Raw genomic sequence first — 24,937 nt, 5'->3', positions numbered from 1 at the left:
ACTTGCTTCTCAGCTCTCCAGGGCCTGGCACCAGAATGGAGAGGCCGCTTTTGAAGAATTTCATTAAGGCGTGTTTGAAAGCTTGTCGAAACTTAAAGAGTGGAAGAAAAGCAAGTTCTTTTGCCAGGTACATATTCCACAGATTTAATGAGAACCAGAGCACATGAAATATGTGTTGGAATCATCATTAATGAGACATGGAGTTGAAACTAGGCTAAGGAGAGGGGGCAAAGTTCTAAGATCAAAAACATGGGACATCAGCTTTGTCACCAAAGCCATGGGTATGTGGCAAGCATCCAAGGGGAAAGGCACAGATGCCTACATTTCAACAGTTGCAAAGCTAATTGGGCTTTCCAGTGTTGAATGGTCACAGCTGCCTGGTACGAAAGAGACCACCACTGATTTGTGTGACCACTCCCTTAAGATTCTAGAGTTTTACAGACAGACCTGTTCTGCATTTAAGTTCCAGAAAAGGTCACCCATTATGCCAGGGTCATTAATTTTATTTTTATGCATTTAGTACATGAAAATGATATTTATTAAATCTCTTATCATTGGCATGTAGATTTCCAAGTGAAACTCACACCCATGTCCCTCTTGGCCAAAATATTAAGAAGAATTAATGTTTTGCTGATGCATCCCTGTTTTATTGTCTTTATTTAATTGACCATCACCTTGTAGCTATGAATGAGCTCTGGAATCCCTATGAATGTTGCTGCAGCCTTTTGGGGAATTCTGAGTAGGAAACCAATCCAATCTCTTTTCTCCTGATGGCTGTCCAGTGGCTTATGTGAAAAATGTATTGAGAAATGGAATATTACTCAGCCATCAAAAATGAAATCTTCCCATTTGCAACAATGTGGATGGAACTAGAGGGTATTATGTTAAGTGAAATAAATCAATCAGAGAAAGACAATTATCATATGATTCCACTCATGTGGAATTTAAGAAACAAAACAGAGTAGCATAGGGAAAGAGAGGTAAAAATATAACAAGACAAAAACAGAGAAGGAGATAAACCATAAGATACTCTTAATCATAGGAAACCAACTGAGTGTTGCTGGAGGGGAAGGGGGTGGGGAGAATGGGGTAGCTGGGTGATGGGCATTAAGGAGGGCACGTGATGTAATGAGCACTGGGTGTTATATACAACTGATCAATCACTAAATTCTACCTCTGAAACTAATAATACACTATATGTTTATTAATTTAAATAAAGAGCGAAAAAGAAAGAAGCTTTTTAGATTGTTAGATTAAGAAGTTTCTTAGTTCTTAAAGCTTCTCCATTCACAGCACAAGCTATGATGGTATTCTGCTTACATCAAGTATCTATTGACAACAACATGAATGTGGCCCCTAAAGACCTTTTTATACCTACCACCTATTTATCACCGCAATTCAATTGGGCAAAGTCTTATTACCATAATCCAGATCAGAAGTTGGCAAACTTTTCCTCAAAAGACCAAACAGTAAATATTTAGGCTTTGAGGGTCAAGCAGCAGAATAAACACTATCATATCCATGCCTAAATAGTCATTTAAAAGTGACCATTTAAGAATTTAAAGAATATTCTTAGCTCATGGGCCCTACAAAAGGACACAGACTTTGGGCCAGATTGGCCCAAAGTCCATACTGACCTGTTCCTCTAATCATTGAAATTATTTATACAAAATTCCATGCAGTTTTTCCCCCAGAGTCCAAAAATCTATAGTGTTTATAGGTACAAGATGCAAAACAACCACTGGGATCTTCAGGGGTTTTTTGCAGGTAAATGCAATTAAGGAATATTGATAGACACATTTGTTCAAGAGGTTTTTCAAAATAACAGAAGGGAGAATACACTGTGTTCTTACCCTGTTGCAAAATGATAATAGTAGTATTAAGCAACAGAGAAAACCATTCTAACTGATATCACCAGTTAGCTAACTTTTATATGCAGTTTTTCCTTCTCTAATTGACATTTTATAAATGGTATCTGCTTTGTAAGTGTTCCATTTTGATTTATGCTAATCTGTTGGCATTACACATGAACTAGGAGAAAATATGGAGCCTTCTGCTTCAAGTATCCTAATTTACATGCTAAATCAGAAGGTCAAAATGAATCCTTGTCATGTTTAGAGCCCTGTACATTGGCCCAGAAATAAAAGGCAGCCTGGTGAATTTTTTTTTTTTCCTGGCAGGAAGGATAGTTCTTTTCTTAGAAAAGAAGCAAGTAATAACAATGTAAGTTCAGAACAACAAAATCTAGTGCATGAGAAAATAAATACTATGGAAAGCGCTTTGGTGCAATAAGTAGGACTGTATTTAAGTTGAAAATTGTGCTTCATTCTGATAGTAGTTGAGCAGCAGATGGCCTGAAGTTATCATAAATATGTAAGCTCCAGAAGTACTCTGCATTGAAGTGCAGCCAAAACACAACAGTGTTGAACAACACAGAGCATAGAGAGAACAGTCTGACACATCCAAAAGAATGAATTCTTTCCCCATAGTCTGATTTCTAAGCACAGTAGAACATCAGAGACATCAGCCAGCTTTTCCATGCTACAGTGACCACGTGGCAACCTCATTGTTAAAGGTTACATGACAAGGAAGTTAGCCTTTTTCTTCCAATTAAATTACCACATTTTCACAATATAGAACTTGAGCTAGAACTTCGAGTGCTTTCTTTGACAACCTGCTGTCAAAATCCCAGCTTACGTTTAAGATGAAGAGCTGAACAGTGCAATGGACAACACTAATGGGATGGTTTGCTTTAGCTTAAGTATAACTTTCCCCCTTCTCTAGGTACTGTGACTTTGCTTCTTGCTCCTATCTACCTAACTGAATACCTGAAATGCTATCCAAAAAGATCTTCACTTCACTGAAAATTCTCTTCATTGCTGAATTGCAAAGGTAGCTCATTTCCTATCTACTGTAGCTACAGTCATAATATTCTCTACAGGCTTGAATAAATAAATACATGTGAGATCCATCCACCTCCTCATTAATGCCTATTATGTACTGTATTAGAGAACCACAGATACAGAGATGAATGACTTGGAAAATACTCCTTTCCCTGTGTTTCTACAGAATTGGTTTGAAACTGCTGCCTTCTCCCACTCCTCTAAATGGGAGAAGGAGAAATTCATTTGACAGGTGCAATGATGAGAGTCCAACATCCCTGATCCCTAACTCTGTCCTAGGCAAAGTTGATTTGTTCACAACTGCTGTGTTGATGTGGTCTTCCTGTGTTCAAGGGGTATGAGAAAAGCCAGGATCTGCCATGTTGGGTTACATGGATAACTAGGGAACTGTTCGGCCATAGGTGAGTCCCAGGGAGGAGACGCAGGGTGGGGAGAGAAGTATCAACCTGTCTATCTGAGCTGGAGGTCTGAACCTCATTCTCTAATCCCATTTTACCAGAGGTATAGCTGATGTTTTGATGTTTCTCTGCCTCATCTGTTCGTTTTTCCTTAGGATCAGCAAGGGGGGAGGGGGGAGTATAGGCCTCAAAAAAAAAAAAAAAAAAAAAGAGGGCTAGGATTCATGGTACCAACAGGTAAGATTCCTGCCCTCAAGAAGCTGAGAGCCTTCGAGGGTCTTTACTTTGTTTTGTTTTTTTTCAAACATTTGTATAATTAAACCATGAGTGGAAAACAGTATCTATCCCAGTTCTTCAAGAAACATGAATTCAATGCAAATGCTTTAAAGAAACTACCTGAGAACGTGGTCTCTGGATAAGTCAATACATAAAGGGCTTTAGTTACATATAAAATATATAAGTATTAGAAAATAACTCCCAAACAACCAATGGGGTACACGGTATCTTGAATTTGGGTGACCTTAAGCACATGATAACATTCTGAACACTGCAGAAAAGCAGTGCACCAGTGACCTGGGCAGCATTTCATTTTATAGTTTATGCCTTGGTGATCAGGGGGCAGAGAAAAACCCTTTCAGTAAAGTCTGTGACACGGTATTTTCTTTCTACATGAAGAGAAAAATGGTTTTCCTCAAATTCACTAGTTGGTAGAAGACACTCTTCTACTGGTTCCCACACATTACACTTCTCTGCTTTAACAACTGTCAAAGGCATCAAACAAGAAAAATATTTTACTTCAGGTGACATTTCTAAGGAAGAACAAATAAGTCCCAGCCATTTAGTTGGTTATTCTGTCTTATATACCTAAACCATGTATTATATCTTCTGTGGTTCAACTTTTATTATAAAAAGCTTACCATCCAGGACTTGGCCAAGAGGATATAAGCCTTGCATGCAAGACTCGACCAGGAATGCCCAGGAATGAGGATACACAAATGTCATCGATAGTCATTCCATCGTTGTTTAAGGAATGCTAACAAGTACCAGAAACTCTTCTAGGAGCTGAGAATAGGAGCGTGAACAAAATCAAGTCCCCACACTCACTGTGCTTCCACCTTGGTGATGGACAGGAAGAGCTGAGCACATCAGCCATGTCAATCACAACACCGGCTTACTCGCTCTCTCAGCTCGCATTCAATTCTCCACGATCTTGTGCCTCATTCCCTACAACTGACTGGTCTAGAGTAGCTAACCAATAGGCTGGCTAGTGACTAAGACCTATGGTCTGGCATCAAAAACAAAACAAAACAAAACAAAACCAACACCAAGTTGAGTTGATCTTCTTCCACTCCTTGAATTTGAAGTAAAGACGAGAAAGAAATAAGGCAGTTAGCAACAGCAGCTGATGGCTGTCTTTCTGTAAGGAGGACAGGGAGGTCTTATCAAAGGCAACTGCTAGCTGATGTTATAAGACGGCAGAAACAGTGAGTGAGCAGAAGCAATGATGAAGAGCAGCAATAATTCCCAACTCAGAGCCAGACTGCCCATCAGTAGACACTTTGGAAATATATGGGGCATTTCAGGTTGTCCCAGGAATTGGGTGGACAATGATGCTTGGTATCTTGCAATACTCTTGAAGTCCTGCACAGAGAAGAATTGTCCTGCGATCTACAGGAGTTTTAATACCCTGCAGGACATTCATTTAGGTGCAAATCTGTTTGTAACTACCAGAACTTAAAGGCTGACTCTACTTTGCATATAAAGGTGGAGCGCACTAACATGTCAACCTAGGAAGGACTGTTTTGTTTTGTTCAGAGCTTTAGCAAGAGATGCTCACCATTTCAGGTAGACCTACCACCTACACAGGACTGCTCTGTGTTAAGTTCCCCGACTTAACCACCTCTGCTGATTTGCATCCGAAGCTAAAGTATCTGATAACATCATGTCCTCTGGTGTTGTCATGCCCGAGAATTTACACATTGAACTATAGAGCATTCTATTCCTTTTTGTTTCATCCTTTATAACACAGTAACACATTGCATTGGAGGGTTTTTCTTTATGTGCATACGTAGATAGTATTACTTGCGAATTTTGGCTTAAAACAGTAAAAGAGGTGCTGAAAAATATTTGTTAGAAAAAAAGAGAATTGGATCTGATGGGGTTGAAACCAGCCAGAATGGAGAAGGAGGAACATACAGGAGGAGAGTATTCTAACACAGAACCATTCACATCTATGAGCAAGCCTCTGAAAATGGCCCTTTCAACCACAGCTTCCAGCTGGTGCTGGGCCTTCAACCCTCCACCTCGGTCAGACCACTGCAAACACCTCTTGTTCCCTGTTCCATGACCCGTGTATGTATCCAGCTACATGATAATCATCTGAAAATGATCATTACTAATATCTCTGTCTTACTCAAAATCTTTCCAAAGTCCCAAGTTACCTTAATGTACTCACAATCTAGACCCAACCTATATTCCTAAAATAAATTTTCTGCCTACCCAAGCCCTCTGAATGAGCCACCCTAATCTCTACTTTTCCCTAAAGAGGTCACAAGCCATCCCAAATCTCATCTTCATACCTTTGACTTCTGGTTTCCCCATGGCAAAGCCCGTTCTCACCTCTAATTCTAAACCCTTTATTTTTCCCTTGTGGCTCAACACAAATTCCTTATTCAGAAGTCCTAAGTGATCATTTCTTCCTCTAAAAACCTAGAGGGAGCCATTAAGTATGACACAGTAGTCCAAATAGGGTCTATTACATTACAATAACAAGCAGCCCCACAATCCCAGGGGCTTACAACAAAGGTTTACTTCTCACTTATGTCAAATGTCCAATACAAATCAACACTGCTTCTGGCTCCTTGTCATCTTCATTCTAGGACACAAATCAAGGGAGCGCCTTCATCTTGAAACTGCTGCTCATCATGACAGAAAGAAAAGAGAACATGGGGATTCCTGATTTAAGGAAGCGTTTGCTCAGAAGGTCCATGTGTCACTTCCACTCATTTTTCATTGGCTGAAGCAAACCATATGACCAAACATGATGTCAATGAGGCAGGGAGAGAAGAGACAACAAATACTTTCAAATTTTCAAACAATATTAAAATCTTTAATAAATGAATCAGCTTGCATAGTGAACGCTTCCTAGCAATACCCTCATACCTCTAGAGTACAGGTTTCATGGTCGGCAACAAGCCATTTATTGGTATTCTATTCTAATATGATGATAGCAGTGGATTTGAACATTTTCAACTCCAAGTCAAAACCCTGAAAGAACTGTTGATCTGTATACATCAGAACCAATAATGTCTCTTGGATTGCCAGTCTGTGAATTTAGTTTACCAATGCAATTAAATTCTAGTACAACAAAATAAATTGGACATGAATTTAAAGCGCACTCTAACAGTATGGGGATTGTAGTTTTTTTGTCTAGAAATATGTTTTGTTACTAATATAATTTGGCTGGGTTTGTTTTGCAGTTTTGAGATCCACAAATTTAAAATCATGAGATAGGCGGTATTAAAAATCTCACTACCTGTAGAAAATTAGGAGCAATGCAAACCCTCTGCAATTAAGCAAAACATGAAGAACTTCATTTCATAGTTGGTGAGCCGTGGAAAACTACAACCTGCTCACACTGCACCACAGGAAGGTGCCAATTTAGCTAATCTGCAGACACCCACTGACTCTTTTGGTACTGTGGAAACCAATTCCATAAATTATGTTACTCACTATTGTGCTGTAGCTTTCACAGTCAATACTTACGAATTAAAATTATTTTTAATTCCATAATAATGTCATCCATACATTCAGTGATGCTGAAAAACATGGTCAAAAATCGATAACTTTTGAACTACTGCCAAAATATATACCATGCTGTTCATTTGGGTACAAACTCAGAGTTATTCAAGATAATATGGAGGAAATAAACACAGCATCAAAGCAACAGTAAGACAGGACGGCTGAAGATTTATGAGCTGTGAAGTTAACCTTGTTTTGTTTCCATGAGAAAACAAGTCTTGGAAGATGTGCGTTATGAATTAACGTGCGTTCTTCGCGTATCGCCCCAACCATAAACCCTGCTGCCACCCTGAATGTTAAATCTTTCCACAAAGAGGAAGGCCATGAGGGCACATTCCTGATAACTACATTTCATTCAGGTGTTTTGCCCATATACCACTTTTCATCCAGAAGAAAAATGAGAAAATATTGACATGTTTAAACCATGGTAAGTACCTAACAGCTCTCTGTCTTCTATTTAAAGACACAGCTGTCAAATCCATCACTTACAGAGATATTTGAGAGTGCTACTCCAGTAAATCTGTGATGAAAACCGCCTGTGGAAAACCTCTACTGGTATTAATTTTTGCAATCCTATTGAGCCTCATGTTAACAAAATAAAAATGTATTATGCTCGCTCTATTTATATGGCAGGTGTGGAAAGCTCTGGAAAGCTACTTGGTTTCTTGTGGCTGCCATAGCTATCTTTCCAAATTTTCCAGTGAAAACAAATACTGACTTAAAAAAAATGTAATCCCAAGGGTAAGGAGGATGTAAAATATTAAGTCAAGCCAGTATCACAAACATCTTCATGCCTACTATGTGCACCACAGTGCGCCAGATTTAAGCCTAAAATCCTCACTCAGTGAGCTGTTTGATAGGCTATCACATAAGCAACTGTCTTATGAACTCCGACTGAAGCTCATTTGTGTATATGACTCAGGAAAAATGGTCAGCACAATTTAGTGGAACTTCTGACTCCTTCTCGGTCAAGAAAATGTTGCTAACTGCTGCTATTTACCCAAAATTACCTCTAAGAGGCAACTGCACTGAAATTCTTGCACCACTTTTCATTCCTGTTGTGTTAGAATGCTTTGCTAATATGGAATTAATTTCACACTCACCTCCCTAACCCTACCATAAAATTGTTTACTTGCCAGCTCTTCTCTCCTGCTCAGTTTGTTTTTATAAATGATGTTTCAAGCCCACATCAACTCAGCTGGGTTTATGAGACTGGCTTTGGCCTTTTGCAAATGAAGCAGGGCAGTCATCGCCTTGTCCTCTCAAACCCATCACCCCTTCAACCCCAGAAGACATTCACTGACTCTTAAGCGTTAGGTCTTGGGGGTTCACCACCCTTCCTGTTGTCTTTTCATAATGCCCCTTGTCAGGGATTCACACCTGAATTCACACTGAGGGGCGCACAGTCAGAACTGGTGGGAGGTGGGGGGTGGGGAACAGGGTAAGTGAACTTGAGTGGGGACAAGTTACATCTTTATTCCACTAATCTCACACTGACTGTAGCAGCAACGTCAACGATGAATACAGTCAATGGAACACAATACTGTCAGCTGTGCCGACGATTTCTGTCACCAAAAGAAATCATGGATATTCTCATCTCACATTTCAATTGTGCCAGATGTGCTAGGATATCGTTTGCGTGCATTCCTACTTCAAAGTTACAGTAGTTATGAGGCCTGCCCCAAGATCTTTTTAAATGTGTTACTGAAGTTCAAATATCACCTTACCTCACACTTTTTAAAATATTGGATAACTGTATTTCAATGTAACAGGTTTTCTTGGTTGTAGTACTGATTTTATTTTATGAATTAAAAACATAGTGCATTTCCTGGGGGCACCTGGCTGGCTCAGTCAGTAGGATATGCAACTCTTGATCTTAAGGTCGTGAGTTCAAGCCCCACACCAGGCCTAGAGCTTATTTTAAAAATAATAAAATCAGAATGAAAAAAATGGCTAAGATGGTAAATGCTACATTTTTTTAAAAATTTTTAAAAATTTAAAAAAAATAATTAAGGAAGGGGATTAAGGAAGGCACTGCCTTTGTTGTAGTGCTGATTTTATTTTGTGAATTAAAAACATAATCCATATGTAATATTCTGCCGAAGGGGCCCATGGCTCAGAGAAAGAACACCGATGATGTGGTACAGGGACAGTGCTCAGGACCGGGAAAGAAACTGAAGCCAGGAGAGGCTCTGTGGCTGCTCTAAGTTATTCAAAAGATAAGAACTATAGCTACCACCCAGATCATTTTTTAATACCTACTGTATTTGTTTCCTATTACTGCCATAACAAACTACTTTAAATTTGGCAACTTAAAACAATACAAACATTCTTTTATTACTCTGCATGTCAAAGTCCAAAATGGGTCTAATTGGGTTACAATCAGCACTGACAGAGCCACAATCCTTCCGGAGGCTCCAGAAAGAAGCCATTTCCTTGCCTTTTCCAGCTTCTACCAGATGCCCACATTGCTTGGTTCATGGCCCATTAAGCTCCACATCACTCTACTTCTGACATCACATCTCCTTCTGCTTCTGACACTCCTGCATCCCCCTTTCGCTCCTAAAGACCCTTGTGATGACATGGGGCCCACCCAACTCATCCAGGACAATTGCCCTACCTCAAAATCCTTAATTTAACCACACCTGCCATGTCCCCTTTTGCCATGTAAAGTAACCCTCACAGCTTCCAGAGATTCGGATGTGGAGCTCTTTGGGAAACCTTATTCTGTCTACCACACTAACCCTATTTCCAGCTACGCTTTACCTGGTAAAACAATCCAATGAGTTTGAAATGATCTTCAGCATATAAAAACAGAGAGGCAAACGATAAGAGACACTTAACTATAGGGAACAAATGGAGGGTTGCTTGGGGGGGGGGATTTGGGTGGGGGTGGGCTCAATGGGTGATGGGGATTAAGGAAGGCACTTGCTGGGATGACCACTAGGTGTTTTATGTAAGTGAGGAATCACTAAATCCTACTCCTGAAACCAATACTACACTATATGTTGACCAACTTGAATTCAAATAAAAACTTGGAAGAAAAAAAAGTATCTTCAGAATCGAGAATTTTGAGGTTTTAAGTTCAGAGTTCAAGGTCACAAAGCCAGCAAGGGACAGAAACAGGACTCCGTCCTCTTAGCCACCAGCCTCTAACAAGAGCTACGCTGGGATGCCTATTATGTGTGAGCTCTTTGCGCGTTTAATATCCCCCTATCCTTTATCCTCCAGACTTGCTGTCCTACATTCTCTAGACCTGCCCTCACTTAGGCTTGAATGCAGAGTTTAAGGCTTTCTTTTGAGGCTTTTGGGAGCCTAGTGCCTTCACTGCCATGTCCCCAGTCAGTCCAGAATTTTATTTTTATTTATCCGGTATTAACCTTACCTTAATGGACATACTTCAGAGTAGGGGGAAGCAAAAAGGAAAGGCTCACTTAGCAGCTTCTTTATCCCTCCCCATAACTCAGAAGAATGAAAACCCAGCTTTGAAGGGAAGGCCTTTCACTCTCTGTGAGCCCTTCTCCAGGATATCTCAGGCACATTCAATGACCAGTTCTGTCCTTCTGGTCAAGGCTTTCTTTTGGATTCTACTGGGAACGTGGTAAAGGGCCCATCCCTGCTCTCAAACAGTTTACAACCTAAGGGACGCAAGTGGGAGGAGGCAGAAATCGATCAGTGTAAACCTGACCATTACATTAGACAGGGAGGGACACGGCCAGTGACCCAGGCTGGTGATCAACATTGTGAAGAAGCTCTTAATAAGAAATCAAACTAGAAGGACCTTCAGAATAGGCAGGAGCTCTGCAGAATGAAGAGGGTTTTGAAGGGTGAGAGAGCACTGCTGGGCAGGAAGAGAACACAGAGGCTAGAAATCATGGCGTAGTTCAGGGAAGCATTTTATTTGGGCTACAGAGAAGAGGGGAGAGAGGAACAGAACACTGGACCTGGAATCAGAAAGCCTACTTTTGAGAAGCCAGCTCTGTCGCTATCTGTGTAACCACAGTTACTTGATTATGCCAAGCTTTCTCGTCCATAAAAAATGGATGATATGAATGTTAGTTCTGAGGGGTGTTATGCAAAATAAATAACATGATGTAAATGCGTCTGCAAAAATGTTCATCTGCATTTGAGGGTGCTATCAGGGTAGAGAAGCATTACCTGGAAAGAAAGGGGAAGAGGAGACATAGTGCAGATGGGCCCCCACTCACGATGGTTCTACTTACAATTTTGTGACTTAGAGATGGTCCAAAGGCAATACACACTCGGGAGAAACCATACTGAATTATTGAATCTGGATCTTTTCCCAGGCTAGCAATATAGGGTAGGATGCTCTCTTGTGATGCTGGGAAGTGGCAGCCCCAGCTCCCAGTCAGCCACACATTCACCAGGGTCAACAACCAATACACTTTCAACCATTCTGTACCCATACATTCTGTTTTCCACTTTCAGAACAGTACTCAATAAATTACATGAGATATTTGACACTTTATTTTAAAATAGGCTTGGTGTTACACGATCTGGCTTAACTGTAGGCTAATCTAAGTGTTCTGCACATGTTTAAGGTAGGTAAGGCTAAGCTATGATATTCAGAAGGCTAGGTGTATTAAGTACATTTTTGGCTTATGATATTTTCAATTTATCATGGGTTTATCAGGACGTAACCCCATTTTAAGTCAAGGAAGATCTGTATAGTATTATCAACAGTCTGAGGAGGCTCAAGAATAATGAAAACACACCTTCCTTCTGAAGATTCAATCCTTTTCTCCTCGGACCATTTTTACCCAGTAATGTTATGAGAACTAACAGGTCATGTATTATTTCAGAAGACTTCCATTTAAAGGAAGTTACCTAGTGCTCCAAAGACTTGAGAATAAGAGCAAATTCAGCATATGTACCAGAAACAGAGCCTAGAATTTTCCATGACCGAAACCTAACTCTGTATGAAATATACCACCCAAGGTTATAGTAGCATGTCTAAGGACCCTCAGTAAAAACATCAATGTAAAGATTATTTTGAGTAACTAAAGCATTCAGGTACTTGGAAATAGACATGAAGTTTTCCTTAAAATAAGTCTGTTAAGAATGAACAGTCCACAAACTTTAATCAATGTGTAAATATTTAATTTATTTGGAAGAGCTATTTTTCTTAATTCCTTTGTCAACTTTGAATAAAAGTTTCCCTTAACTGAGATCTACTCTTAAAATTTCATCAATAACTACAACTACTTTCCTGTCTACAGTCTAAAACAAATAAAATAAAATAACTGCTTTCATCTCTTTACAAAACATAGCAGAGGAATACAGGACTAGTGTCAAATGCACACTGAGGTAGTCCTATTCCAAGCTGCAAGATCTTAGGTAAATGGCATCCTCAAGTCTGAGGTGCCTCATCTGTAAAACAATGATGAAAATATGAAGATTATACGAAACAATTATTATAAAGCTTCTAACACTCACATGGGTTGCAGAGACATGTATTTCCCTCTCCTCATAATTCATTAGAGTTAATGACCACCCTGGGTTCTCCCCCCAGACTTCAAGAACCCCTCTCTAGAAGAGGAAGGAAGACTTACACAACTGGCTGATTGGCAAGTCTAGAGAGAAGGAAGGCCCATCTGTGGTAGGATCTGCTTACCTGAACATACACTAACATTCTGATCTGCTTGTGTCTGTGCAGTAAGGAACCCATCCCAACCAGGCCTGGTAAATAAGCCCAACTGATTTTAGAGTAGAGTATGGGCAAGTCCACTCTGCCATGAACCCAAGGCCACATTCTTTACTCCTGCCATTATCAGGAGTAACATTGAAATTTTAATTCTCTACCTGTATAATTTTTGTTTTAATTTATCACTTGGTTCTGAGTTCAGAAACAATGGTAAAGAATGTTCTTTACTGTGCTCATACAACCCAAATAATAGGCACATAATACTAACTGCTATTAGTACCATCATCACCGAAATCCTCCTACCTGAGCTTCACCAATTCATATCCAGGTGCCTTCTTGACATCTTCATGTGAGTAGCTAACAAGCATTTCAACTCAACATATCCCAAATCCAACTCCTGATATCCACTTCCACTCCACACACACCTGTTCTTCCCATATCCTTCCTCATCTCAGAAGCAGCAACTCCTTCTTTCTGGCTAATCAAGCCAAAAAATATTTGCATCATCCTTGATCCCTCTCTTTCTCTTTCAAACCACAGTCCATCTGTCAGCCAAGTTGTGTTGGCTCCATTTCACATTTTCAGTGTCTACTCAATTCAAATACCATATCTCCCGGTACCACCCTCATCCAAAGCACCCCTATTTCTTGCCAGGAATTATTTCAACAGCCTCCTTCGTGGCCTCCGTGCTTCTGCTCTGGCCCGCCCACATATCAACACACCACCAGAGTAATGCTTTTCAAGTTTAAGTCAGAAAATGTCTCCTCCTTCTCAAAACCCACCAAGATCTCGCACCTCACTCAGGGTAGAAGCCATCATCTTCACGATGGCCTGTGAGGCCCAATATGGTCCACATCCCCCACTGCCTGCTGTATTCACTCCACTTAACTCTCAGACCTCACTCCTATTTCTTCCCCTCCTCCCTCAGAGCCTTTGCATTTGCTGTATCCTCCCCCGAGAACACTTGCTCCCAGTCATCCTTGGGTCTTTGTCTAAATGGCACCTCCCAGTTAAAGCCTTTCCTGATGACCTCCTTTGAAACAGCACCCTTGCTCGCACCCACCCTACTCCCCCAATCCCTCGACTCTGTTATTTTTCTCCTTAGAACTCATCACCATCTGATATTTACTTTTTCTGTTTGTTCATTATCTGTCTCCACTCGCTAGCGTTAAAAGTTCCTGGAGGACAAAGACTTTGTTTCCCCAGAATGAGAACACTGTCTGATACACAGTCAATAACACCCAAATATTGGTTAAACAAATGAATGAGATGGAGGCACATGATACAAATGTCTTTCTTCCTTGCCTGTGGCTTCTAGAAGGCTTAATAATAATAAGTATCTTGAATAAACAAACCCCAAAATTGCAAAATTTCTCCATCTAAGGTAAATTTGTGAAGTTAGCTCAAGTTATAGCACAGAGAGAACATTTTTGTGGGAAGTTTCACTACAAAGCCCCGATGTCTTGTGGCAGTCTTGCATAGGTGCCAAGTTGGCTTGCAGGTGACATAATTAGGTCACTGGGGGCAGGAATGCTTAGCAATGATAAAGAAATCTGTATGTCTTCTCAAGTTAGTCTTCCTGTCACTTCCACAGCTGTGCCTTCCCTCTTCCTTCCTCAGGATCAAAAGTCAGACTCTGAGCCATTCAACAACATCTTTACTTCAGTAAATTCCTGAAATGGGCAGCCATTTTGTCTTCTTCATGTATCCCTCTTTAAAATTCGTGATTCTTCAAACACACCTACAAAATTGCCCTTCCCTTTGTGTCAGAAGAATGCCCTGCAATATATAATGCAATTGTAATGCCCTGCATATATAATATGCAATATTGTTACCAAAAAAAAAAAAAAAAAAAAAACCCATTCCAGCAAGGTCTGCAAATTTCATTTTTAAAATCTTATTAAGTAGGGCGCCTGGGTGGCTCAGTTGGTTAGGCGACTGCCTTCAGCTCAGGTCATGATCCTGGAGTCCCAGGATCGAGTCCCGCATCGGGCTCCCTGCTCAGCAGGGAGTCTGCTTTTCCCTCTGACCCTCTTCCCTCTCGTGCTCTCTATCTCTCATTCTCTCTCTCTCAAATAAATAAATAAAATCTTTAAAAAAAAATCTTATTAAGTATTCTAAAATAAGCAACTATAGAGAAGAAAGAAGAAAAGGGTATATTACCCTCTCTCGGGCCCCTTATATCTTCTGACTGTTGGCATAAGAACGCACCATTGACTGTGTTTCGTAGGACCTCTCCATTACAAGAAAATGGGGCTTTTGTCTTGAATCCCTTGCCCCAGAAATAATCCCAATTCCTCCATCCACCAGGGTGGTTTGTCAAAACACAATACTGAGAAGGAATTGAAGGCTCAAAATTCATAGGAGGTCTTAACAATTTAAGCCACAGGTAACAATGTAGGTCCCTGCAAATGGTACCTATCAAATGTAAATGAACTGCTGCATACGAAGCAGCCCGAGTACCAAGAATCTTGAGTACCAAGGAGCCTATATGTACAAACGTCTGGCTTCTAGGACTTATACTGTATCATTGGTTGAATTACTTTACCTTTAAAATCACCTTCTACAAAAACACTAACATTAGAAGTGGCAAATCATTAACTAACCATTCAACAAATGTTTATTGAGCACCTACTATGTTCCAGGTACTCTCCTAGGTAGTGAGGATAGAGAAACCACAGAACAAAAGAATTCCTGCCCTCATGGAGTTTACATTATAGTTGCCCTTCAAAAAGAAAAGTTATTTCCAAAGCGAGATTTGTTGCTGGTGTGGAGCCCGCTTTGTATAGTAGAAAAAACACTGAGTTTGGAAGCCAGAGGTCAGGGTTCAAGTCTGGACAATACCAAGTGGTTGCCTTGCATCCTTGAGAAAGTTCCTTCATTAGCTTTCCAAATCTTTAGTTTTGTGTATTATGCCAGGATACAAAGGATGAAGGAAAGCACCTAGCAAATCACCTGTCATATAGAAGGTGCTGAATATTTCTAAAGAACAGTGAAAATAATTGGTATGACTCTCTAACCCAGGACTGGAAAATTATGGCCCTCAGGCTAAAACCAACGGGCCATCTGTTTTTGTAAACAAAGTTGTAACAGGACACAGACATTTGTATATAATCTCTGGCTGCTTTCATGCTCCAACAGCAGATCTGAGCAGTTGTTACAGGCTGTTTGACCCGCAAAGCCTCATACTTTCACTCTCTGACCATTTAGAGAAAAAAACTTGCCAACTCCTGCTGTAATCCTAGCATTATGCCAAATGATCCAAGAACAGGGACCAACAGTATCACCCAGCAGTGGGTTTGAAAAGCAGAATCTGAGGCCCCACTCCAGACCTGAGTCAATCCACATTTTAGCAAGACCCCCAAGTGTGACTCCTTTGGCATGGAAGGCTGGGAAACAGGGCCATAGAGTGTGGCCATGACAGATGCATTCTTTTTTTTTTTTTTTTTTTTTAAGAGTAGCACTAGGATTTATTGAATTGTGCCTTAGTACAGGCGCTGGGGCTTGCCCATGGTGCTCTTGATGTATAAAGCCCGGACATTCTGCCAATTCTTCTTCAGCAAGGACACCAGGAATTTGACCGCTAAGTGGATGTTGTACACAAGCTTGTCATCCGTCATCTTCACATGGCCAAAGGGCACTGCCAGACACATCAACTTCTTCATCTAGAATTTGATGGTGGAATTCACTTCATCCACTTTGGCCACCATGTTCTCATTGTGGGTCAGCAAGGAAGGGAACTTGCCAGCCTGGTTCAGGCCTGGGCACAGGATTCGTGGGATATGCTTGATCAGACATTCTGAAGCCAAAACAGCCTCATACTTCTTGGCCAGCTTCTTGACTAATTTCTTATTTTTTCTTTAAATTTTTTTATTGTTATGTTAATCACCATACATTACATCATTAGTTTTTGATGTAGTGTTGATGATTCATTGTTTGTGCATAACACCCAGTGCTCCACGCAGAACGTGCCCTCTTTAATATCCATCACCAGGCTAACCCATCCCCCACTCCCTCCCCTCTAGAACCCTCAGTTTGTTTTTCAGAGTCCATCGTCTCTCATGGTTCCTCTCCCCCTCTGATTTACTCCCCTTCATTCTTCCCCTCCTGCTTTTTTTCTTTTAACATATATTGCATTATTTGTTTCAGAAGTACAGATCTGTGATTCAACAGTCTTGCACAATTCACAGTGCTCACCATAGCACATACCCTCCCCACTGTCTATCACCCAGTTACCCCATGCCTCCCACCCCCCACCACTCCAGCAACCCTCAGTTTGTTTCCTGAGATTAAGAATTCCTCATATCGGGGCACCTGAGTGGCTCAGTCGTTAAGCATCTGCCTTCGGCTCAGGTCATGATCCCAGGGTCCTGAGATCGGGCCCCACATCTGGCTCCTTGCTCAGCGGGAAGCCAGCTTCTCCCTCCCCCATGCCCCCTGCTTGTGTTCCCTCTATCGGTCAAATAAATAAATAAAAGCTTTAAAAAAAAATTCCTCATATCAGTGAGGTCATATGATACATGTCTTTGTCTGATTGACTTATTTCACTCAGTATAACACCCTCCAGTTCCAACCACGTCATTGCAAATGCCAAGATCTCACTCCTTTTGATGGCTGCATAATATTCCATTGTGTATATATACCACTTCTTCTTTATCCATTCATCTGCCGATTGACATCGTGGCTCTTTCCACAGTCTAGCTATTGTGGACATTGCTGCTATAAACATTGGGGTGCACGTACCCCTTTGGATCCCTACATTTGTATCTTTGGGGTAAATACCCAGTAGTGCAACTGCTGGATCATATGGTAGCTCTATTTTCAAATTTTGAGGAACCTCCATACTGTTTTCCAGAGTGGCTGCACCAGCTTGCATTCCCACCAACAGTGTAGGAGGGTTCCCCTTTCTCCACATCCCCGCAAACATCTGTCGTTTCCTGACTTGTTAATTTTAGCCATTCTGACGGGTGTGAGGTGGTATCTCATTGAGGTTTTGATTTGGATTTCCCTAATGCCGAGTGATGTTGAGCATTTTTCATGTGTCTGTGGCCATTTGGACGTCTTCTTTGGAAAAATGACTGTTCATGTCTTCTGCCCATTTCTTGATTGGATTATTTGTTCTTTGGGTGTTGAGTTGGATAAGTTCTTTATAGATTTTGGATACTAGCCCTTTATCTGATATGTCATTTGCAAATATCTTCTCCCGTTCTGTCCGTTGTCTTTTGGTTTTGTGGACTGTTTCTTTTGCTGTGCAAAAGCTTTTTATCGTGATGAAGTCCCAATAGGTCATTTTTGTCCTGGCTTCCCTTGCCTTTGGCGCTGTTTCTAGGAAGAAGTTGCTGCGGCTGAGGTCGAAGAGGTTGCTGCCTGTGTTCTCCTTTAGGATTTTGATGGACTCCTGTCTCACGTTTAGGTCTTTCAACCATTTGGAGTCTATTTTTGTGTGTGGTGTAAGGAAATGGTCAGTTTCATTCTTCTGCATGTGGCTGTCCAATTTTCCCAACACCATTTGTTGAAGAGACTGTCTTTATTCCATTGGACATTCTTTCCTGCTTTGTCAAAGATGAGTTGACTGTAGAGTTGAGGGTCCATTTCTGGGCTCTCGATTCTGTTCCATTCATCTATGTGTCTGTTTTTGTGCCAGTACCATACTGTCTCGATGATGACAGCTTTGTAATAGAGCTGGAAGTCTGGAGTTGTGATGCCACCAGCTTTGCTTTTCTTTTTCAACATTCCTCTGGCTACTCGGGGTGTCTTCTGGTTCCATACAAATTTTAGGATTATTTGTGCCATTTCTTTGAAAAAAGTGGATGGTATTTTGATGGGGATTGCATTAAATGTGTAGATTGCTCTAGGTAGCATTGACATCTTCACAATATTTGTTGTTCCAATCCATGAGCATGGAACGTTTTTCCATTTCCTTGTGTCTTCCTCAATTTCTTTCATGAGTTTTTTATAGTTTTCTGAGTACAGATCCTTTGCCTCTTTGGTTAGATTTATTCCTAGGTATCTTATGGATTTGGGTGCAATTGTAAATGGGATCGTCTCCTTGATTTGTCTCTCTTCTGTCTTGTTGTTGGTGTATAGGAATGCCACTGATTTCTGTGCATTGATTTTATATCCTGCCACTTGACTGAATTCCTGTATGAGTTCTAGCAGTTTTGGGGTGGAGTCTTTTGGGTTTTCGACATACAGTATCATATCATCTGCAAAGAGTGAGAGTTTGACTTCCTCTTTGCCGATTTGGATGCCTTTGATTTCTTCTTGTTGTCTGATTGCTGTGGCTAGGACTTCTAATACTATGGTGAATAGCAGTGGTGAGAGTGGACATCCCTTCCACGTTCCTGACCTTAGGGGGAAAGCTCTCAGCTTTTCTCCATTGAGAATGATATTGGCTGTAGGTTTTTCATAGATGGCTTTTATGATATTGAGGTATGTACCCTCTATCCCTGTACTCTGAATAGTTTTGTTCAAGAAAGGATGCTGTACTTTGTCAAATGCTTTTTCTGCATCTATTGAGAGGATCATATGATTCTTGTTCTTTCTTTTGTTAATATATTGTATCACGTTGATTGATTTGCAGATGTTGAACCAACCTTGCAGCCCAGAGATAAATCCCACTTGGTCATGGTGAATAATCCTTTTAATGTACTGTTGGATCCTATTGGCTAGTATTTTGGTGAGAATTTTGGCATCCATGTTCATCAAGGATATTGGTCTGTCATTCTCCTTTTGGATGGGGTCTTTGGTCTGGGGATCAAGATAATGGTGGCCTCATAAAATGAGTTTGGAAGTTTTCCTTCCATTTCTATTTTTTGGAACAGTTTCAGGAGAATAGGTATTAATTCTTCTTGAAATGTCTGATAGAATTCCCCTGGGAAGCCATCTGGCCCTGGGCTTCTGTTTCTTGGGAGATTTTTGATGACTGCTTCAATTTCCTTAGTGGTTATAGGTCTGTTCAGGTTTTCTATTTCTTCCTGGTTCAATTTTGGTAGTTGATACATCTCTAGGAATGCACCCGTTTCTTCCAGGTTATCTAATTTGCTGGCATAGAGTTGCTCATAATATGTTCTTAGAATTGTTTGTATTTCTTTGGTGTTGATTGTGATCTCTCCTCTTTCATTCATGATTTTGTTGATTTGGGTCATTTCTCTTTTCTTTTTGATAAGTCTGGCCAGGGGCTTATCAATCTTGTTAATTCTTTCAAAGAACCAGCTCCTAGTTTTGTTGATCTGTCCTCCTGTTCTTTTGGTTTCTATTTCATTGAATTCTGCTCTGATCTTTATGATTTCTCTTCTCCTGCTGGGTTTAGGCTCTATTTGCTGTTTTTTCTCTAGCTCCTTTAGGTGTGGGTTAGGTTGTGTATTTGAGACCTTTCTTGTTTCTTGAGAAAGGCTTGTATTGCTATATACTTTCCTCTTAGGACTGCTTTTGCGGCATCCCAAAGTTTTTGAACAGTTGTGTTTTCATTTTCATTGGTTTCCATGAATTGTTTTAATTCTTCTTTAATTTCCTGGTTGACCTATTCATTCCTTAGTAGGATGCTCTTTAGCCTCCATGTATTTGAGTTCTTTCCGACTTTCCTCTTGTGATTGAGTTCTAGTTTCAAAGCATTGTGGTCTGAAAATATGCAGGGAATAATCCCAATCTTTTGGTACCGGTTGAGACCTGATTTGTGACCTAGGATGTGATCTATTCTGGAGAATGTTCCATGGGCACTAGAGAAGAGTGTGTATTCCGTTGGTGTGGGATGGAATGTTCTGAATATGTCTGTGAAGTCCATTTGGTCCAGTGTGTCATTTAAAGTCTTTATTTCCTTGTTGATCTTTTGCTTAGATGATCTGTCCATCTCCGTCAGGGGGGTGGTTAAAGTCCCCTATTATTGTATTGTTGTCATGTTTCTTTGCTTTTGTTATTAATTGCCTTATATAATTGGTTGCTCCCATGTTAGGGGCATAGATATTTACAGTTGTTAGATCTTCTTGCAGGATAGACCCTTTAAGTAGGATATAGTATCCTTCTTTATCTCTTATTACAGTCTTTGTTTTAAAATCTAATTTGTCTGATATAAGGATTGCCACCCCAGCTTTCTTTTGGTGTCCATTAGCATGGTAAATGGTTTTCCACGCCCTCACTTTCAATGTGGGCGTGTCTTTGGGTCTAAAATGAGTCTCTTGCAGACAGCATATCGATGGGTCTTGCTTTTTAATCCAATCTGATAGCCTGTGTCTTTTGATTGGGGCATTTAGCCCATTTACATTCAGGGTAACTATTAAGAGGTATGAATTTAGTGCCATTGTATTGCCTGTAAGCTGACTGTTACTGTATATTGTCTGTGTTCCTTTCTGGTCTATGCTGCTTTTAGGCTCTCTCTTTGCTTAGAGGACCCCTTTCAAGATTTCTTTTAGGGCTGGTTTCGTGCTTGCAAATTCCTTTAGTTTTTGTTTGTCCTGGAAGCTTTTGATCTCTCCTTCTATTTTCAGTGACAGCCTAGCTGGATATAGTATTCTTGGCTGCATATTTTTCTCATTTAGTGCTCTGAAAATATCATGCCAGTCCTTTCTGGCCTGCCAGGTCTCTGTGGATAGGTCTGTTGCCAATCTAATGTTTCTACCATTATAGGTAATATATCTCTTCTCCCGAGCTGCTTTCAAGATTTTCTCTTTGTCTCTGAGACTCGTAAGTTTTACTATTAGATGTCAGGGTATTGACCTATTTTTATTGATTTTGAGAGGGGTTCTCTGTGCCTCCTGCATTTTGATGCCTGTCTCCTTCCCCACATTAGGGTAGTTCTCTATTATAATTTGCTCCAATATACCTTCTGCCCCTCTCTCTCTCTCTTCTTCTTCTGGGATCCCAATTATTCTAATGTTGTTTCGTCTTATCGTATGGCTTATGTCTCGAATTCTGCCCTCGTGATCCAGGAGTTGTTTATCTCCCTTTTTCTCAGCGTCTTTATTTTCCATCATTTGGTCTTCTATATCGCTGATTCTCTCTTCTGCCTCATTTATCCTAGCAGTTAGTGCCATTTTTGATTGTACCTCACTGATAGCCTTTTTGATTTCGACTTGGTTAGATTTTAGTTCTTTTATTTCTCAAGGAAGTGTTTCTCTAATAACTTCCACGCTTTTTTCAAGCCCAGCTAGTATCTTTAAAGTCATGATTCTGAACTCTAGGTCCGACATTGTACTAATGTCCATATTGAGTAGGTCCCTGGCAGATGGTACTACTTCTTGTTCTTTTTGTTGAGGTGATTTTTTTCGTCTTGTCATTTTGTCCAGAGGAGAATAGATGAATGAGAGAACAAAACGCTAACAGGTTAACAATGTCCCCAGCAAATATACTCTATACAAATCAGAAAAGACCTGAAACCAGGGGAAAAGAAAGAGAAAGAAAGAAAAAAGAAAAAAAAAAAAAACAAGGTAAAAACAAAAACAGAAAAAAATAGAATATGATCAAATATGATCAGGCTAGTGCATAGATCAGCGCCACACAGTAGATTTTGTCTGTGAGAAGAATGTGCCTCCTAAAATTTTGAAGAAAGAAAGACTTATATATGTACAAAATAAGGGTTGATACAATGAAGGCATGGAATATGACTGTAAAGATGAAAATTATAAAAAATTTTAAAACAGGAATTGATAAGGTGCTTGAAAAAAGAAAGAAGAGGACAAAAGAAGAGGATAAAAAAAAAGAAAAAAGGGGGGAGACTGTGATCAGGCAGGAGACTAGAACAAAGTCATACACTAGAGATTTAGGGTATATTTTGATCTGTTAGAACAAACTGTATCTCAAAACAACATATATATATATGCCAAAAATAAGGGTAACTACTAGAAGGGATAAATATGACTCTAAAAATGAAAAATAAAAAAATTTTTTTAAAAAGTGATTGATAAGATGTTGGTTGAAAAAGGGAAAAAGAATTATTTAAAAAAAAGTTAAAAAAATTAACTTTGAAAGACTAATGAATCATGGTAAAAAAGCCATGAATTCTCTGTGCAGTATTCCCCTAGAGCTGGAGTTCTGCCGTTCTCATTGATTGGTAAACTTGGTCTTGGCTTGCTGGCTGTTCGTGCTGATCTTCTGGGGGAGGGGCCTGTTGCCGTGGTTCCCAAATGTCTTTGCCGGAAGCGGAATTGCCCCGCCCTTGCCGGTCCCGGCTAAGCAATCTGCTCGGGTTTGCTCTTGTGAGCTTTTGTTCCCTGCAAGCTCTCCGTACAGCTATGGAGGACAACAGTGAAAATGGGGGCCTCCCAATCTCTGCCTTGGAGGAGCCAAGAACTCGGGGCCCTGCTCCTCAGTGCACCCCCAGAGAAAAGCAGTCAGTTACTCCCATCTCCCCAGTCTCTGGCCGCACTCCGTGCTCACCCGGCCTGTGACCGAGCGTTTCTATCTCTGGCACCTGACCCCGTATGGAGTCTCCAAACCCAGCAGATCCCTGCGGTGCGCTCCCACGCCGCTCCTCCAGGGGGAGGAAGGGGAGTCTCCCTGGCTCTGCCGTTTGTTGGGTCCCTGCTGGAGAAGCAGTGGCCCGAAGGTCACCAATCACAGTTTATGGCAACCCCGAGCTGAGAGCCTGTGCCTCGGCTCCGTCTCTGCAGCCAGTGTCCCTGCTCTGATACCTGGGAGCTCTGCCACACTCAGGCACCCCCGGTCTTTCTGTGACCCCGAGGGTCCTGAGACCACACTGTCCCGTGAGGGTTCCACCCCCAGCTTAGCCACTGGAGCGACGTCCCTCAGCGGAGCCGACTTCTAAAAGTTCCGATTTTGTGCTCCGCAGCTTTATCACTTGCCAGAAGCGGCCAACAGAGGCCCCTTCCCCCGCCGTCTATCCTCCCAAATGTCACCTCGGATTCACTTCTCCGCATGTCCTACCTTCCAGAAAGTGGTCGCTTTTCTGTTCAGAGAGTTGTTGCTATTCTTTTCTTCCATCTCCTGTCGAGTTCGTAGGTGTTCAGAATGGTTTGATCCCTATCCAGCTGAATTCCTGAGACCAGACGAAATCCAGGTCTCCTACTCCTCCGCCATCTTGCTCCCAGGACCCTAATTTCTTATTCTTGTTGAGTTTCTTCAGCACCTCAATGTCCATGTCGGGAATATCCACTGCCTTGGCCTCATCACAGTGCTGCTGATCCCCCAAAACACATACGGAGAACTTGGGGCAGGGAGTGGACTTAAGCCTGACGGTGCCCGAGAAGCATTTGTCCTTCTGAGGGTCATAGTTCTTCAGGCTGATCTGCAGCTGCACCATCTCCAAAAACTTCCAGGCCTTGCACTGGTTCCCGTGCAGGACTTGCCACACCGCCTCGTACAGGGCATCATGGGAGACTTTGCTGCTCATGCTTCTTCACGCCACAGTAACCAGAAAAGAGACAGATGCATTCTTGCTCTAAAATGATTGGGTGAATATCAACCTTCCCCCTCCTACCATTCCAGCCAATAGCTGGATTTAGAACAATGATTTTATACCTTAGTGAACATCAGAATCACATATACAACTTGTTAGAAATAGAAACTCCTTAGGCTTCCCTCCAGTGATTCTGATTTAATGAGTCTGAGGTGGGGTCAAACAATCCAAATTTTTTAAACTAATACCGCCTGAAGATATTCAGACATAAGTGATCCCGGAACATCACTTGGGAAACACTGAAGAGTATGCTTTTATATCATGTAGAGTCGGGCCAAAAATCAAAAGCATCATTCATGCCCATTGCTACTAACATTTTTCTTTTTTTTTAAAGATTTTATTTATATATTTGACAGAGACAGAGAGCACAAGCAGGGGGAGTGGGAGAGGGAGAGGGAGAAGCAGACTCTCCACTGAGCAGGGAGCCCACTGCGGGGCACAATCCCAAGACGCTGGGATCACAACCTGAACCAAAGGCAGATGCTTAACCGACTGAGCCACCCAGGCACCCCATCATTTTTCTTTTAAATACTGAAAATAGCACCAGAACATTGGTCAGCAGTTTATTGCAAAGTAACGACTCCATGACTGTCCAGGGGTTAAATGCCTTACCTCTCAGCTACTACTTCACCACCATTAGTGTTTTCAATGACAAGAATCCATTTTCATATCTTCATGACCTTATTCAAGGAACTTTACTGAACACCAGAGGTTTGTAAGGCATTGTTCTAGGTAGATTGGGAGTCTAACACTGAGGGAC

At 41.1% G+C, this 24,937-nt stretch overlaps 1 protein-coding gene and 1 pseudogene across 1 annotated transcript in view; both read right to left on the bottom strand.

The window, feature by feature from the left end:
* Positions 1–24,937, bottom strand: part of TAFA4 (TAFA chemokine like family member 4) — a 129,806-nt gene that overhangs the window by 61,461 nt on the left and 43,408 nt on the right. The gene's annotated exons all lie outside the window — the stretch shown is intronic.
* On the bottom strand, positions 16,253–24,111 carry LOC148165110 (large ribosomal subunit protein uL1-like; annotated as a pseudogene).

The sequence above is a fragment of the Eumetopias jubatus genome, unplaced genomic scaffold (assembly GCF_037043125.1).
Source record: "Eumetopias jubatus isolate StellerSeaLion01/CBP00866 unplaced genomic scaffold, mEumJub1_p1.0 scaffold_1, whole genome shotgun sequence".
NCBI classification, from domain to species: Eukaryota; Metazoa; Chordata; class Mammalia; order Carnivora; family Otariidae; genus Eumetopias; species Eumetopias jubatus.
Note: the sequence above shows the minus strand (reverse complement) of the source record. Positions and strands in the feature narration are given on the sequence as shown.